The sequence below is a fragment of the Schistocerca americana genome, chromosome 3 (genome assembly GCF_021461395.2).
Source record: "Schistocerca americana isolate TAMUIC-IGC-003095 chromosome 3, iqSchAmer2.1, whole genome shotgun sequence".
NCBI lineage: Eukaryota > Metazoa > Arthropoda > Insecta > Orthoptera > Acrididae > Schistocerca > Schistocerca americana.
The window spans coordinates 160359339-160375642 of record NC_060121.1 but is presented as its reverse complement, the minus strand read 5'-3'; positions in this window follow the sequence as shown (position 1 = coordinate 160375642).

The window sequence follows — 16304 nt, the reverse complement described above, 5'->3', positions numbered from 1 at the left end:
GTCTTTGGGAGAGGTAACATCGGTCAAGTATCTCGGTGTGACTATTCGAAATTATCTCAAATGGAATGATCAGATTACACAAGTAACGGGTAAGGCAAACTCCAGATTGTGGTTTATTGGTAGAATCCTGAAGCTATGCAGTCCTTCAACAAAGGAAATTGCTTACAATACGTTAGTTCGTCCAGTCTTTGAATAATGTTCGTCTGTATGGGACCCTTAGCAGTTGAGTCTGATTCAAGAGATTGAGAAGGTCCAAAGAAGAGCGGCAAGATTCGTGAGTGGTACACTTAGCCATCGCGAGAGCGTTACAGATCTCATAGAAAGTTGGAAGTTGGGCACACTTGCAGATAGACGGCGCGCTAAAGAGAAGGGGCTGCTCACTAAATTCCGAAATCCGATCTTCACCGAGGAGAGCATATATCATTACCACCAACTTTCAAATCGCGCAATGATCACCATTCAAAGACAAGGGAAATTAGATCTCGTACTGAGGCTTTCAGACAGTCGTTTTTTTCTCGCGCGATCCGCGAGTGGAACAGAGAGGGGGGGGGGGGAGGGAGGGGAATATTACTTTGGCACGAATTTGCCCTCCGCCAAACACCGCTCGCTGGCTAGCGGAGTATATATGTAGATATGTAGATGTAGAAGTAGATGAGGTCATCAGTCCCCTAGATTCAGAACTTGGTTTAAACTACAGCTAATATGCAGAAAAGTTACTGTAGGGCTAGTTTGTTTTCTGAAGTCACGGTTAGGCCGGCTAAATTCTTCGGGCTTTCTACATGTTCCAATGAAAACAGAACATTTTTCTTTGTGATGAGTTTCGGATCGTGTCTTGCCGTGCATACCAATATCGACGAATCCCTCATACATCCATGATCATACGTAGTGTTCAACCCCTCTGTCTCTCAGTAACATATTTTTGAACATTCTAAAATTCGTTGTATGTCATGGTACCGTATGTAACGTCTGACATTGTGGGTTTCTATACACTAACGTCTGTTCTATACAGGGTATTACAAAAAGGTACGACCAACCTTTCAGGAAACATTCCTCACACAAAGAAAGAAAATATGTTATGTGGACATGTGCCCGGAAACGCTTACTTTCCATGTTGGAGCTCATTTTATTACTTCTCTTCAAATCACTTTAATCATGGAATGGAAACACACAGCAAAAGAACTTACCAGCGTGACTTCAAACACTTTGTAACAGGAAATGTTCAAAATGCCCTCCGTTAGCGAGGATACATGCAACCACCCTCCGTCGCATGGAATCCCTGATGCGCTGATGCAGCCCTGGAGAATGGCGTATTGTATCACAGCCGTCCACAATACGAGCACGAAGAATCTCTACATTTGGTATCGGGGTTGCGTAGACAAGAGCTTTCAAATGCCCCCATAAATGAAAGTCAAGAGGGTTGAGGTTAGGAGATCGTGGAGGCCATGGAATTGGTTCGCCTCGACCAATCCATCGGTCACCGAATCTGTTATTGAGAAGCGTACGAACACTTCGACTGAAATGTGCAGGAGCTCCATCGTGCATGAACCACATGTTGTGTCGTACTTGTAAAGGCACATGTTCTAGCAGCACAGGTATAGTATCCCGTATGAAATAATGATAACGTGCTCCATTGAGCGTAGGTGGAAGAACATGGGGCCCAATCATGACATCACCAACAATGCCTGCCCAAACTTTCAGAGAAAATCTGTGTTGATGACGTGATTGCACAATTGCGTGCGATTTTCTCTGCCTCGTGATGACTGGGTGTTGTGTGCTGTCCTTACGTTAGTTAGGTTTAAGTAGTTCTAAGTTCTACCGGACTGATGACTATAGATGTTAAGTCCCATAGTGCTCAGAGCCAATTGCGTGCGGATTCTCGTCAGCCCACAGATGTTGATTGTGAAAATTTACAATTTGGTCACGTTGGAATGAAGCCTCATCCGTAAAGAGAACATTTGCACTGAAATGAGTATTGACACATTGTTGGATGAACCATTCGCAGAAGCGTACCCGTGGAGGCCAATCAGCTGCTGATAGTGCCTGCACACGCTGTACATGGTACGGAAACAACTGGTTCACCCGTAGCACTCTCCATACAGTGACGTGGTCAACGTTACCTTGTACAGCAGCAACTTCTCTGACGCTGACATTAGGGTTATCGTCAACTGCACGAAGAATTGCCTCGTCCATTGCAGGTGTCCTTGTCGTTCTAGGTCTTTCCCAGTCGCGAGTCATAGGCTGGAATGTTCCGTGCTCCCTAAGACGCCGATCAATTGCTTCGAACGTCTTCCTGTCGGGACACCTTCGTTCTGGAAATCTGTCTCGATACAAACGTACCGCGCCACGGCTATTGCCCCGTGCTAATCCGTACATCAAATGGGCATCTGCCAACTCCGCATTTGTAAACGTTGCACTGACTGCAACACCACGTTCATGATGAACACTAACCTGTTGATGCTACGTACTGATGTGCTTGATGCTAGTACTGTAGAGCAATGAGTCGCATGCCAACACAGGCACCGAAGTCAACATTACCTTCCTTCAATTGGGCCAACTGGCGGTGAATCGAGGAAGTACAGTACATACTGACGAAACTAAAATGAGCACCTAACATGGAAATTAAGCGTTTCCGGACACATGTCGACATAACATCTTTTCTTTATCAGTGTGTGAGGAATGTTTCCTGAATGTTTGGCCGTACCTTTTTGTAACACCCTGTATTTGAAACCGTGACCGTTGTAGTACAACAGTGATGAGAATCCACATTTTTCTGTTTATTGTGTATAAACCTCTTTTGTCTGCACTTGTAACTTCGTAGCTACGCACGTTCGCGACTTACACTGGTATATCTTATTTTCTGTCCTATTTAACGGTTCCACTCTGAACAAATAATATCTTCACATAGTAGCGGCACATGTTCCTCTCATATTTTACGTACCATTTCATTATTTGTGCCGAATTTGCTTGCTGAATGCAGTTCCACCGGCTGTTCTACTTGTAGAACACTTCCCTCAATAAGTCTGTCGAAGACTAAAACTCAGAGGTTAACATTTTGGGAATGTAATTCAAATTTCACATGCATCCATGCTTGCACAGGCTGCGTGGATGTACACACTGCACGAATATTTGATTCTAACACTAATCTCTTTACACTAAGAGCCTATTAGCTATTCCAAATCTGCTTTCATACTATTAATTAATACGTTACTTCTGAAACATCTAAAGAAATTTGTCGTTGCGCCTGCGGAAGTTAATCATTACGGGATATTTTTTAAGCAGATAGCGTTATCACATAGACTTTGTGAAAAATGACAATAAAATCAGTTAAATAGATGTTTCACAAATTTAGTCGAACATTCATGCCAAAAGCTGAAGAAAGCGGTTAGCTTTCAAAATATTTACCAGACACCCACAGTCTTAAAAACTTACAGTAATCGCTACCATTAATGAAATCTGAATTAATGTTCTCTGCTGAAAATTGTTCTAGCACAAGTTTTTCATCGCCATTTAACGATTTTTTGAAATCTATTTATGGGTGAATCATCATTCTGAGTGTCCTTTGTTATTAAAAAAATAATTTTAAATATCTTATATTGGGAATTGCAAAAACTGTACACGTAAACTTTAATGAGTTGTGGCATGTTTCCATTGTCGGTATGTGTTATCTGAGTCACTGTAATTAATGTACTAATTATGGTACTAGCAGGAACTGTGTTTCCTTAAACCAACGTAATTTATTTTTGAATAAGACACAGAAATTTTCATTTTCGCCTTGTACTCGTGGCAATTTACAAAATAGTATAATATACCTAATATCCGGGCCACAGCTACTGGGTGGTGGCAGCGTCAGTTGATTCCAAATATCAATCCCCAGCATTAATTACATAGCAGAGTAAGTTAGCATAACGTAGTCTGTCTGGAGGGGGGGGGGGGGAATAACACACGTTTAAGTACTTAAAATTTGGTCTTGGGTGGAGCACATATGAAGTGAAATGCCCCGAAATAACAGGCTTGGGGATGGAGTATATTTTAGAACTCTTCTCTTGGTAATTGAAGCGGCGAGAAAAGCATGTTAGTATGCAACAGCTGGGCAGTCTACCGTATCTACCCTGTAAGCGGATTACAAAATCTAGTTGACGTTAAACAGATTAAACGTTGAAAACTTCTGACGGAAAAGCAAATAATGACGCGGAAAACAGTGCAGTCGTTGTCGTAATGCGGAAACGGAGCGATACATCTGACGTCCGATAGAGCATGGTCATTATTGGCTTTCCGGCAAATTGTTGAAGCATTTCTGAAACGGCTAAGATTAAACTGATCACGTCCCGCTGTGGTTAAAGCATATCACACGTGGAAAAATGGCGCTATCCGAAAACGGCTCGGGAGCAAATGTGGTGCACCATGGGCCATAGACGAGACCGCAGGTACGAAGATGTGCATGGGCGAATAGACGGGCAACTGTTGAGCAACTGACCGCGCAGACGAACGAAGGTTGTACCAACAGTGTCTCCTTAACGACGGTTCAGCGAACATTGCTGCGTGTGGACCTCCGCAGCAGGCACCTAGCTCATGCATCCATGCTGACTGCTGTTCTCTGGCGACGAAGCCTGGAATATGGACGCCACTACCGCACGTGGACGTCCACTGAGTGGCTCTTTCTCTTTTTGACTCATAAGACTTCTGACTGGTTTCATACGGCCCGCCTTTTGTGCCAAACTCTTCATCTCAGAGTAGCACTTGCAATCTGCGTCCTCAGATATTTGCTTGAATTATTCCAGTCTCTGTCTTCCTCCACAGATTTTGCCCTCTACAGCTACCTCTAGTAACAGGGAAGTCATCCCCTGATGTCTCGAAGGATGCCCTATCATCTGGTCCCTTCTCCTTTCTGTGTTTTCCACATATACCTTCTAGCGTTAAAATGTTTTTGCTTTTCAGATTTAACCAAATATAACATTGATGATGATAATATATGGCAATGTTTGCCGACAAGATAAAAAATGCAACCTTTAACATTAGATTGCGTACTCACGGCAGTTCTCCTTGGCCGTTTTTTGGTACGACTTGGAAAGAGAGAAAAATTAATGAATGATCGCCGATGCGTCAGTTCTCGATTGTGTTCAGGAGACGTACAGATTGATTGCGCGAAAATAGTTTCTCAAATGACCTCTTAACCCAGATTGCTTTCACGCAATCAGACTCATCAATGAAATTACCTAAGGGACCTATTTGATTAATAATAAAAAAAAATTGGAAATGAATGCAAAACAGTGAAATTTTGTAAAAAAAAAGTTGTCAGATCGGAAATTGAACACATTAATGGCCTCGCAAATAGAATCGAGACACCGCGATGAAGAGCGAACCTGTAACAAAGTTCATTTAAACATAATCATTATTTGTGGTTAATTTAAAGAAAAGAATAAGCATAGATTTCCTGTACAGTGAAGCATCAATATATTCTTAATAAACAAAGGCGTTAAACTATAAACATTAACAAATTTGCAATGAATACAAAACTTACATTTTTATGTTTTTCTCATACATGGAGCAGTCCAACAATCGCTGCTTTTGTATGTGTGATATTTTGTAAAAATTAAATGTCCTGGCGTGCGCGTAAGTATTTTTTATCGTCACATGGTTTACAAAAGCGTTTTTTTTTTTTTTTGGTGATAACGTGGTTTTTCACACTAAATGAAATATAACTTGTCGCGGTGCTACACAACACGTCTTAACAAGTCGGCGACCAAACATCAAAGGTAATGAAGTACATGTTAACATATCGGCGACCAGAAGTACAACTAACTATAAAGACTCTAGAATTTTCCTAACAAATGATAAATTGTTCTTTTCTCTGTTTCGCAGCTTCTTGCTATCAAGCGCTGCGGCAATGATTTTAAATATCTGCACCCAGTGAGTCATAGTGTATAAAAGTACCTTTTAAACGCTGGCCGCGCGTCTTGGTATAGGCGCACGTTATAAACAGATTTCGTTTCTTTACTCTCGCGTTGTCATGCTTAGTATCATTACAAACTACAGCTCGATGGCTGTCCTTTTCTCATATGCAAAATGTCTGAAATCCAATAATATCACATTGCTTCCCGCGTGAGGAGCGATGACTCCGTCAGGATTATCGCGACTCACGCGGAGTCGTGATATTATTGCTTTCGCGAAACAAGTTAGTATTACTTGCAAAAATTCTTTACAATAGATCTTACACACTACATCAGGCAAAGTGGTTAACATACAGAGTATCAGGTAAGTATATTCGTACGACTGAAATTGATAGTAATTTGTCCATAGGGTAACTACATGACAATTGAACTGTGCTCTTTCTAACGTATTGTAAAAAGATAACAAATGTTCATTTCTCGGTAAAAGATAATGAAATTAAGATAAAGATACACATACATAGATACGTTATACATGGCATAATAAATATTAAAAAATAACAAAGAAATAAATTACTTGACTTCGCAGGAAGTCTGGGTGCTGTGTGTACTCGTGGAAAAAATATATTAGAAAAAATTGACATTCTTGTTTTACAATGAAATATTACAGGAACATTTTTGTCGTTGTTTTGTCGAGGATTTCTTGCAGTAAATACGTAGCACTTTACTTATTTGTGGCTTTCATGACCTGCCAAAAAAAATGTTTCACTACACTAGGTATGAGTTGCACTGGGAGTGGTAGAACGTCGGGTATAAATGATAGCACTGCACTTGAGAAGGGAAATTGATTCCACTTTCACGGTGGAGGAAAAGTAGGGCATCACTTTCACTGTGGAAGTTGGGGTAGTTGTCGGGGTGTGATGTTGCGTCGGAAATACGTCGTGGGTCAGGAACTGGAAGATTGGTTCTGCAACATGTTGAGCCGTATGGTGGCTTGTCTCTTTCACTTGACACATGTCCGTGCTTCCATTTATGTTTTCGTACATGAAAAATACATAAAAAAACTGTATTAGAATGTGCTTACTTACTAATAACTTAGTCTAAAAGAAAAATGGATTAGGTAAGGATAACAATTGTTTATGTACATAAGGTCTCATTCTCTTAGGAATGCTTAGTTCTCATATTTATCTATTTTTCTGGTTTTATTTCGTTCCACATGTTTTCGTCATTACTCGGCCTGGCCAGTAAATTCGGTAGCAATTGTCAAAATCGAGCTTAAGACTCTTCCGATTAGTGACTTTATAATTTCACAAGGTACATGAATGCTTAATTCATTGCTTTATCATATTTTATTTCGAATGCATTTCAAACACATTTGGCATCCGCGCTCGTTGTGCAAAGAAAAATTGATTGTTGAGCGCTCAGCGTACACAGTGTTACGTCCGTTGGTCACAATCACGTGATAATAACTTGACAGTTCCACAACGCTAGCAGCAGTATTCTGCGAGAAGCAGAGCGTTTGGTGTCTACTAGCCGTGGTGTGAGATTTTACACAGTTTTTCATCGATCCTGGATTACGGAAGCAGCCAGATGCGGCGACTCCCGCAGCTGTTTCGAAGAATGTGTCCGTGGAAAGGCGTACAGTGCCGTTTGTGGTAAGTACAACACTTATTCACTTTCACTCTTCGGCTTTCTACATCGTGGTTCCGTGGTACAAGTACTTATAACATTACTTCACACGCGGTATTTCACACGTGTCCTTGGAGTTATCACGTTTTCAGTTCTCACGTTATTGTTAATTCGTGTTCACATTTATTTGGTCGTCATGTTAAGGTTCACACGCACCACTTTTATACGTGTCCATTAATTACTTGTCTATAGTCGGTTCACACGCAGCAGCATATACGTGTCCATTTATTACTGACTGCATTATTACTACAAAGTACACTTACCATTTAGTATAAAATTCATGTATAAAATTTATTTACAAAGAAATATTCAGTCTCTGTGACTACAAGGCCTGACGAAAAGCGTGTCTCTTGTTCTTAGTTTGTGCTTACAAGGCACTTTAGGTTTACACTTTGTTCGAGATCTTGTTATTCTTTTCTTTTTACAATAGTTGCTCTTTTCTCAAGTTCAGCTCTTTCATTTTCTCTCTATTACGTCGTTAGTTTGAAGACATAGTCAATGTGGCTTCGTTTACGTGATGAACAGTTCGTGTTCAAACTGCCATTAGGGAAATTGGGAAGCTTGGTGTTCCCTGTCGTGCAATTGCACATAACAAATCTTAATTGAACTCGCAATTTGCGGAGAATAAGCATAGCCCGTCGACAACCAATGTCTCACGACTATCTATTCGTATAGCCTCTATGTATCAATCATGCAACCAGCTCGTAAAATTCACTTCTCTACTGGATAAGGTAGGATGGTAAGGATACTGGTTACAGGAAAACACAAAAGACTTTTATGGAGTGAAGAGATTTGAAGACACAGTGTTAATGACGTATGATATGATGAGCTTAACATGAATTGTAATCACCTTAGTTTTTCATGACAAATAGTATAATTAAATCGATACAGTAGTTTCAGTGTCGTCTGATCCAGCTCTCTAAACAATTTTCTATGCATATCTAAAATTACTTAAACCATGCATTAGCAGTGAACTGTGTCTGTTAACTATCTTCTGTTCCATGTATTGTAAAATCGGTTTTCTAAAAAAAAATCGTCGTATCTCGAGGACTTGAAATAGATATTTCTAGTACTAAATTAGTTTATTTATAAACGGTCTTTGTAAGTATTTCAGCTGCACTGTGCCGTAAAATTGTTACGAGCGTATACGGTTTTCTCGATATTATAATAAAATAATTGAGTTGCGCACTTTTTTCCTGCTACCTGGATCGTTATTGACTTACTTGATTCTTATATGGTAAGCTGCTGCTTTTTGCCTGCTGCGTTTCATAGGTGGTCTCATAAAATTTGTTGTCACACACTCCTTATGCATAACATAACATTTACCTCATTAGAGTAAGCGACCTTAATAATTTTTGTTTTATTTTCTTACCTACAAGCAATCATTCTGGTCTGAATGATCATTTTAATTTATTTCAGTCAAGAGGAGAGAGCTTTGCTACACTTAAAACTAGTGGTAGCAGGTGGCACTTAGCACGTCCCTACTATAATATTTATTTGTCAGCTCTTTCGGCTGTGGCCGTTCATGGCTCAATTAACTTAAAACTAACTTACATCTAAGGCAAATCTTGCTCTCCTACAATAAATCATTTTTACTTCAGGTGCTCATATAAATTACTTATATTGTCGTGGCAGGTCGACAGCGTGTTAGTCCTGTGCATTACTCTTACATACGTCGGTACTACAACTTATAGTGTGTGTATATTTTATTTCAGCAGCTTAACTGAACAGATATTTTCAATGGTTGACTCGGTATTTCTTCAAGTCTGTGTGATGACACAATCCTTTTATTCGTCCAGATACAGGGTCAGCTAATAGATAGCAACCAGTGTGCGGCTTTCTTAATATAATATATGGTCCTTCATACAAGTGCTGCCACTTGCGATTCTTATGATGAATCAAAGATGGTATGAAGTGTGTCTTTAATAGCACTCGTTCATTTATACGATACGATAAGACTTTGCTAATGTGTTTGTCATGCGCCTTTTTTCTTAGGTTGGCATGAGTGGTTAAAGATATGAGAGCTTGTCTTAACTTGTCGTCTAATGTTACTTCAGGGTGTTGTAATTTTGGGATGGGGTGTACCCATTCATTTCTTTCTAGTCGTTTAGAGACTAGTTCTGATGGTGTGAAACCAGTTGATGTGTGAGGTAAATAATTAACAATCTCTTCAAAGGGTGTGACGAAATCAATCCACCGTGTCTGCTGGTTTGGAATATACATTCGTATGAAACGATTGAACTCTTTGAATACTCTAACTGTGGGATTACTTTGCGGTCGGTACCGGGATATCAAAATTTTTCTGATGTTGTTGGTTACAAGGAAATTTCTCCATCGTTTCCCCACGAAAGTTGATGCATTATCAGATAACATGGCTTCAGGCTTGCCAAAGCGAGGAAAATAGTCTTTTTCAATACGTCTAATTAGTGGAAGTATATTAGATGACTTCATTGCATAGAGTGTCACGTGTTTGGTAAAAAGATCTAACAATACGCCCAGATCCTTCACACCTCCTCTTCCCTGAGGAAGTGGACCTGCATAATCCACACTGACGATTTGGTTTGGTCATTCTGTACGTATCGGGTTTAAAGGTAAGGGATTTGACAAGTTGATAAGTTTCGCCTTTTGGCAAATGGAACAATTTCTTAATAACTGGTGCACCTTCTTGTGAAGATTAGGTACATAGCAGTATGTTTAAATCTTGCGTTTGCATTTTTCTGGGCCATAGTGACCCCAGGAGAGGTGAGTGTGCCAAATGAGATGTTCAACATAATCTTTAAGAATACAGACACACCACCTTCCTGTCAACAGAGAAGTTCGGTGAGACAAAACTCCATTGTGTACTTTATAAAGTTTTGACAACGAGTGATCAGGGTTGTTCTGAAGAATCTGTTTAATTTGTAGCCAATTGCGATCTGTGTCTTGAAGAGCATTCATTTGACGGCAAAGACGCAAAAAGTAACTCCTATGTAAAGGATCTTTCAAAAGAAGAATTTTGTGATTAGAAATCTGTTCTATTAATTCAGTAGGCTATGGCAATCCTTCCGGCATACGTGACAATGCATCAGCAATATTGTTATTCTTGCCCTTTACGTAAATAATTTCAAAATCATACTCTTGCAGAAATAAACACCATCGAGTAAGCCTAGGATGATACAGTTTGCAAGGAGTAAGAAGCTCAGTGCTTGATGATCTGAGTATACTCTGATTTTGTGACCATAAATATAGTAATTAAAGCGGCGAAAAGCCACACAACGGCTAATCCCTCTAATTCGGTTACGGAATATGATCTCTCACATTCGGTTAAGACCCGACTGGCAAAACTGCTTATTTTGACTTCCTCGTGCCCATCAGTTTTGTCTATTTGAAATAAACATGCACCTAATCCTTGAAACGATGCATTGCAGGAAATGCAGAAATCTAAACTCATGTTTGGATGACTTAAAATGTTACTCTTTAGAAGAGCTTCTTTGAACTTGTCAAAGGCTGTTTGGCATTCAGAAGCCCACATCCAGTGGACGTTTTTCTTGGGCAAATTTAACAATGCGGGATTGTTCATTGATTGATTCGGAATGAAGCGACGGAAGATTGAAGCTAATCCAATAGTGCAAGGCACAGGGAAATTTTCTATTGCTGTTCACTTGCTGGGATCAGGTGAGATTCCTTCCGAAGAAATTATATGTCCTAAAAACTTGACTTCTTTCTTGGCAAATTTGGATTTTTGTAAATTTGCGGTAACACCAAAATCTGAGAATCTTTGAAAGATCTTTTGTAGGAGAGTTAAATGTTCTTCCCAGGAAGTCGTTGCTATCAGTAAATCATCAACATAGACGGTGACTTGGTCAAGTAACTCTGGTCCTACCACATGATCAAGTGCTGCAATAAAAACATCAGAACTAATGTTGAGACCGAAAGGTACTACACGAAAATGATAGGATCTGCCGGCAAAGATAAAGGCTGTGTACTTCCTCGATGATGATGATAGTTTCACCTGCTAATAGCTACTTGGGAGGTCTATTGAGGATAAGAATCTCACACTATGGAATTTTTGTAGTTGTTCCTCCACTGGTTCTGGTCTTGTGCATACTGGAATGATGATTTGATTAATATTTATTGCGTCAAAGACAAGTCTGACGCTTCCATCGTGTTTGAAAACAGGTAACAACGGGCGTCAGTAGGGAGAGTCGGACGGTTCTGCGATTTTCCACTTAAGCATTTTACGTATTTCTTGTTTGACGGCTTCTTTACGGGACTGCGGAACTGAATAGGTTGTTTTGCAAAAAGTATCATGGGGTTTCACTCTCATGTTAAATTCATAGTCTGCTATGATACCTGGTTTTCTGGAAAAAATGTTCACAAATGTTGATAATAGGTCATGTAGTTCATACTTCTGTCTGTCGTCGAGTCCTTCTGTTTCCACAATTTTTATTCGTAACTCGTCGGCAGTTGGTAATAAGTCAGGGTCATTGTTGATGTCACTGAACTCGTCAACCGCACGGTGGTAATGTTGCCTGCCAGAAGGTCTACGTATTTTCACTTTACGTTCCACGTTGGTTATCCTGACTTTGGTTCTCATTAGATGTATGACCAGTGTCCTAGTCTTAACGTGCACTTACCTTCAACTAAATCAATGATGGCACGATTTCATAGTAGAAAGTCTATTCCTAACAGGCATGGCACTGATAGGTTCTTTACTACTAGAAATGTGTACTGTGTACAGTCGGATTTAAATTGTATTGTTGCTTGTACTTGCAAGCTAACCTTCTGTACTAGGGAGCCTACTGCTCCGGATACAGTACATCCTTGTATAGGAAGTGAAGGAATCTTTGTTACAGAGCACATCTTTTTATATGCACACATAGACATAGCATTAATATTTGCACATGTGTCGATGATGGCAATGATTGGTATATCATACCTTGAAATAAATATACTTTTAATTTTATTGTCCCTCAAGAAATTTCTCCATTTGTACCCAGAGTAGTATGCTGCATTATCTGACAGAATTGCTTTGGGTTTTCCTACGTGCGTCAGGTAATCACTTGAGAATCTTCGTATTATACCATTTGCAGTGGCGGATTTTAAAGCATAAAGTTTTATATGTTTAGAAAATATATCGTAAAAAGCTAAGATATATTTGACGCCTCCAGAGTTATCTGTTTTTGTGGATAAATTCTGAGGTTTTGATTTTTGACATATGACACATGTTTTCAGTTCCCTGTAAATTTTTCTTCTCATATTGCTAAAATAACAGTATGTACTGAACTTTGCAAAACACTTTTTCGTCCCATAATGACCCCAAACTAAGTGTGTGTGCCAAATCAAATTACGTTCAGACTCTTTGGGAATGCATACACACCAGTTAGTAGCATTTGGATGTTGGCGATAAAATAACACATCATTGTGTAACTTGTAATACATAGTCAAAGGATGATTGTGTTTTTCTACCAGTAATGTTATTACCTTATACTAGTGAGGATCAGATTTTTGTAATTTAGCCATGTTTCTGCACATATCAATATAATATTGGTGATACTGTTCGTCTTGCATTAAGAGAATCCTGTAGTCATTTATATTTTCTAAGTCACTGTTGGTTTCATTCATACCTTGTGGAAGTCTAGACAAAGAGTCGGAAATGGTGTTGTCCTTACCTTTTATGTACTTAATTTCAAAAGAGTAGTTCTGAAGAGTAACTGCCCATCGTGATAATCTAGGATGTACAAGCTTACAAGTTAACAAAAATGTCAGGGCCTGGTGATCGGTATAAATTACTGTAGTTGGCGAAATAAATAATAAATGAATTTCTTGAATGCCCAGACTATGGAAAGCGTTTCTAACTCAGTGGTGGAGTATGTGCGCTCACATTCACTTAGAGTACGACTTGCAAATCCAATAATTCTTATCTGTTCCTTTTCTTTATTCCTTACAACGTGAAATAAGCAACAGCACAAACCAGAACGTGAAGCGGCACAAGTCATACAAAAATCTAAATTGAAATCTGGATGGCTCAATATGTTTGCATTCACTAAAGCATGTTTAATTGTATTAAAGTCATTCTGGCACTGTTCCGACCAGATCCAAACTTGATTCTTTCTGAGTAGATTTAACAGAAGTTTACTGTTCAAAAGTGGTTGTGGTAAAAAACGTCTGAAAAATGAACATAGCCCAAGGAATAATTTTAACTGCTATTTTGTTCGAGGGCTAGGAAAGTTTCTTATAGCATCTAATTTACTGGGATCAGGACGTATGCTCTGTGAATTAATGATATGTCCTAAATAGTTTATCTCACTGCAACCAAATTTTGACTTTCTAAGATTGGATGTGACTCCAGCTTGTGCAAATTTTTCTAAAATTCTTTGAAGTGTGTCAACGTGTTCATTCCAAGACTGAGTAGCTATCAGTATATCATCTACATAGTGTGTGACTGTTTCAACTAAATCATCGCCAAGCACGGTATCCCGGGCTGTAATGAATACTCCAGAACTGACATTCAATCTGACGGGTAGAACACAAAACTGATAGGTTCGCCCCCCGAACATAAATGCAGTATATTTCCGAGAATCAGGAGTGATACCTACTTGTGAAAATGAATTAGCGAGATCTATTGTGGAAAAATATTTTGCATCTACAAATTTCTGTAACCGCTCTTCTAAATTTTCGGGTTTTGTGTGAACCGGTAAAATTATTTCATTAATTTCTCGTGCGTCTAACACTAGCCTAATGCTACAATTTGGTTTTTTGACAACAAGTAGAGGACTACAGTAAGGTGAGGTGGATTGTTCAATGACCTTCCAGTCTAACATTTGTTTTAATTCTTGCCACACACCTGGTCGTTGAGATAACAGTACGTTATATATCTTGTGGTAGAAGATCTTGTGAGGCTTAACTTCAATCTTGTACACATACGTGTTGATAACACCTAATCGTTTGGTAAAAACTTGTAAATATTTGGATAACACTTCCGGTAGTTTTATACGTTCATGTACACTGAGAGCTGTAGCTTCATTTATCTTATGGTCAAGCAATGTTTTCAAGTCCATTAGGTCTGTTTCAGATGAGTGTGTTTGCATGTCTTGAATGTCATTGTCAAGTACTAACTGAACCTTCTACCCTGTACAGTGTTTGTCATGCTTTAGAGTTCTCCTGTCCAAATCAATAATAATTACACTGCCTTTATCATTTAAAATACATTTACCTTTGGAGAAGTCTATAATGCAGTCCTTCTCGCTCGTAATATCTAATCCTAATATGCAATTTGTCACAAGGTTTTGTGCAACCAGGAATGGCCATTGTACGGTTCCATTACCTATTTTAATGTTTACAAAAACTTGCTTCTTAACCCTACATGACTTATTACCTAGAGCAGTAGTTATTTTACAGTTTTGGGCGGGAAACTCAGGCACAGGCTCCAATTCACACATCTTTTTATAGAAATTAAAAGACAAAACGCTCATAGCTGCACCTGTATCTAAGATAATAGTGGTTGGAATCCCACCTACTACGCCAGTAGTAGATGCTAAAACAATTTCATTTGTGTTTGAACGACATTGTGTACTGTCTTGCAATAGTTCATCTGATATATTCTCATTGTGGTTGTATCTTATAAATAAAACAGGTTGTTTTTGTTTGCAATTATTAGGCATATCAATATTTTGTTGTTCAATGGTGGTGTCAAATAACTGATTGAAGTCGCCCCCCAAGAATTTTTCAGCCACGACCCGGGGCATAGAAGTGACTGTTTCTAGTTTGTTGTATTAGCATTTGTATTAGGTACTGATACAGATTGAGGTTGTGTATCCGGTGTCACTTCTATTATATTCACATTCGGATATTGCGTGTTGTTATCTCCAAACTTTTGCGGTTGTTGTTGCAGTTACGCATTATGACTTACCTGTCGGTCGTAAGGTATGCTCCAATTTTGTCCTGGTGGCTGCTGTGGTATAGCAGTGTTTGAATGAAAGTAGTGATCGCTACGAGTCCAGCCTTGATGCTGTCTTGGCTCGTAGTTATTATTGTTTCTGTTTCAGTTTGTGTTTTTGTTGTTAAATTTATATCCGTTGTTACCGTTGTTGTTGTTATTACCACGATGCCTTTTGTATGGATTGCCGCATGAAGTGTTATGACTGTTGTTTGTATTGGAATACGCGTGTTGATTTTGATTTCCGTATTGAGACGGCATGTGAGATTGCCGTTTTTGCTGTACCGCGTATCCAACTGTCGGCGCGCCAGAATTGAGTTGGCAAGCCTGCATGTTTTGCATACCACTAGTATAAACATTTTGGCTGCTGTTTTGCCGCGCGAAGCTCTGATCTTCTAGTAACATGTCAACGGAATCTAAAGCTGTTAAAAAATAATCTGAGTCGTCATCCGGAATATGTAAGAGTTTTTCTTTAATGTTGAAAGGCAATTTGGCCTTCAACGCACTGTACGTGGTACATACGTCAGCTAGACTGTATGCCCAGACAGCTGCATCACCTTGGATGTAACCGACAATATATGAAATATTTTTCCGGTCACTCCAAGTGCGTGGAAATGCGTTACTAAAAGATTTAAGAAAAATCACCGGATGAATGGTTCGCTTTTCTGGTATAAAAGTCTGAAATTTCCTGTGTTTTATTAAGCTTTCTTCTTCCTTTGCATTATGATATGGATTTGTTCCACTGTAATTACTGTAATGTTCAGATGACGAGTAATTACGATAATGTTGCTGTGGTTTACCCTGATAATAGC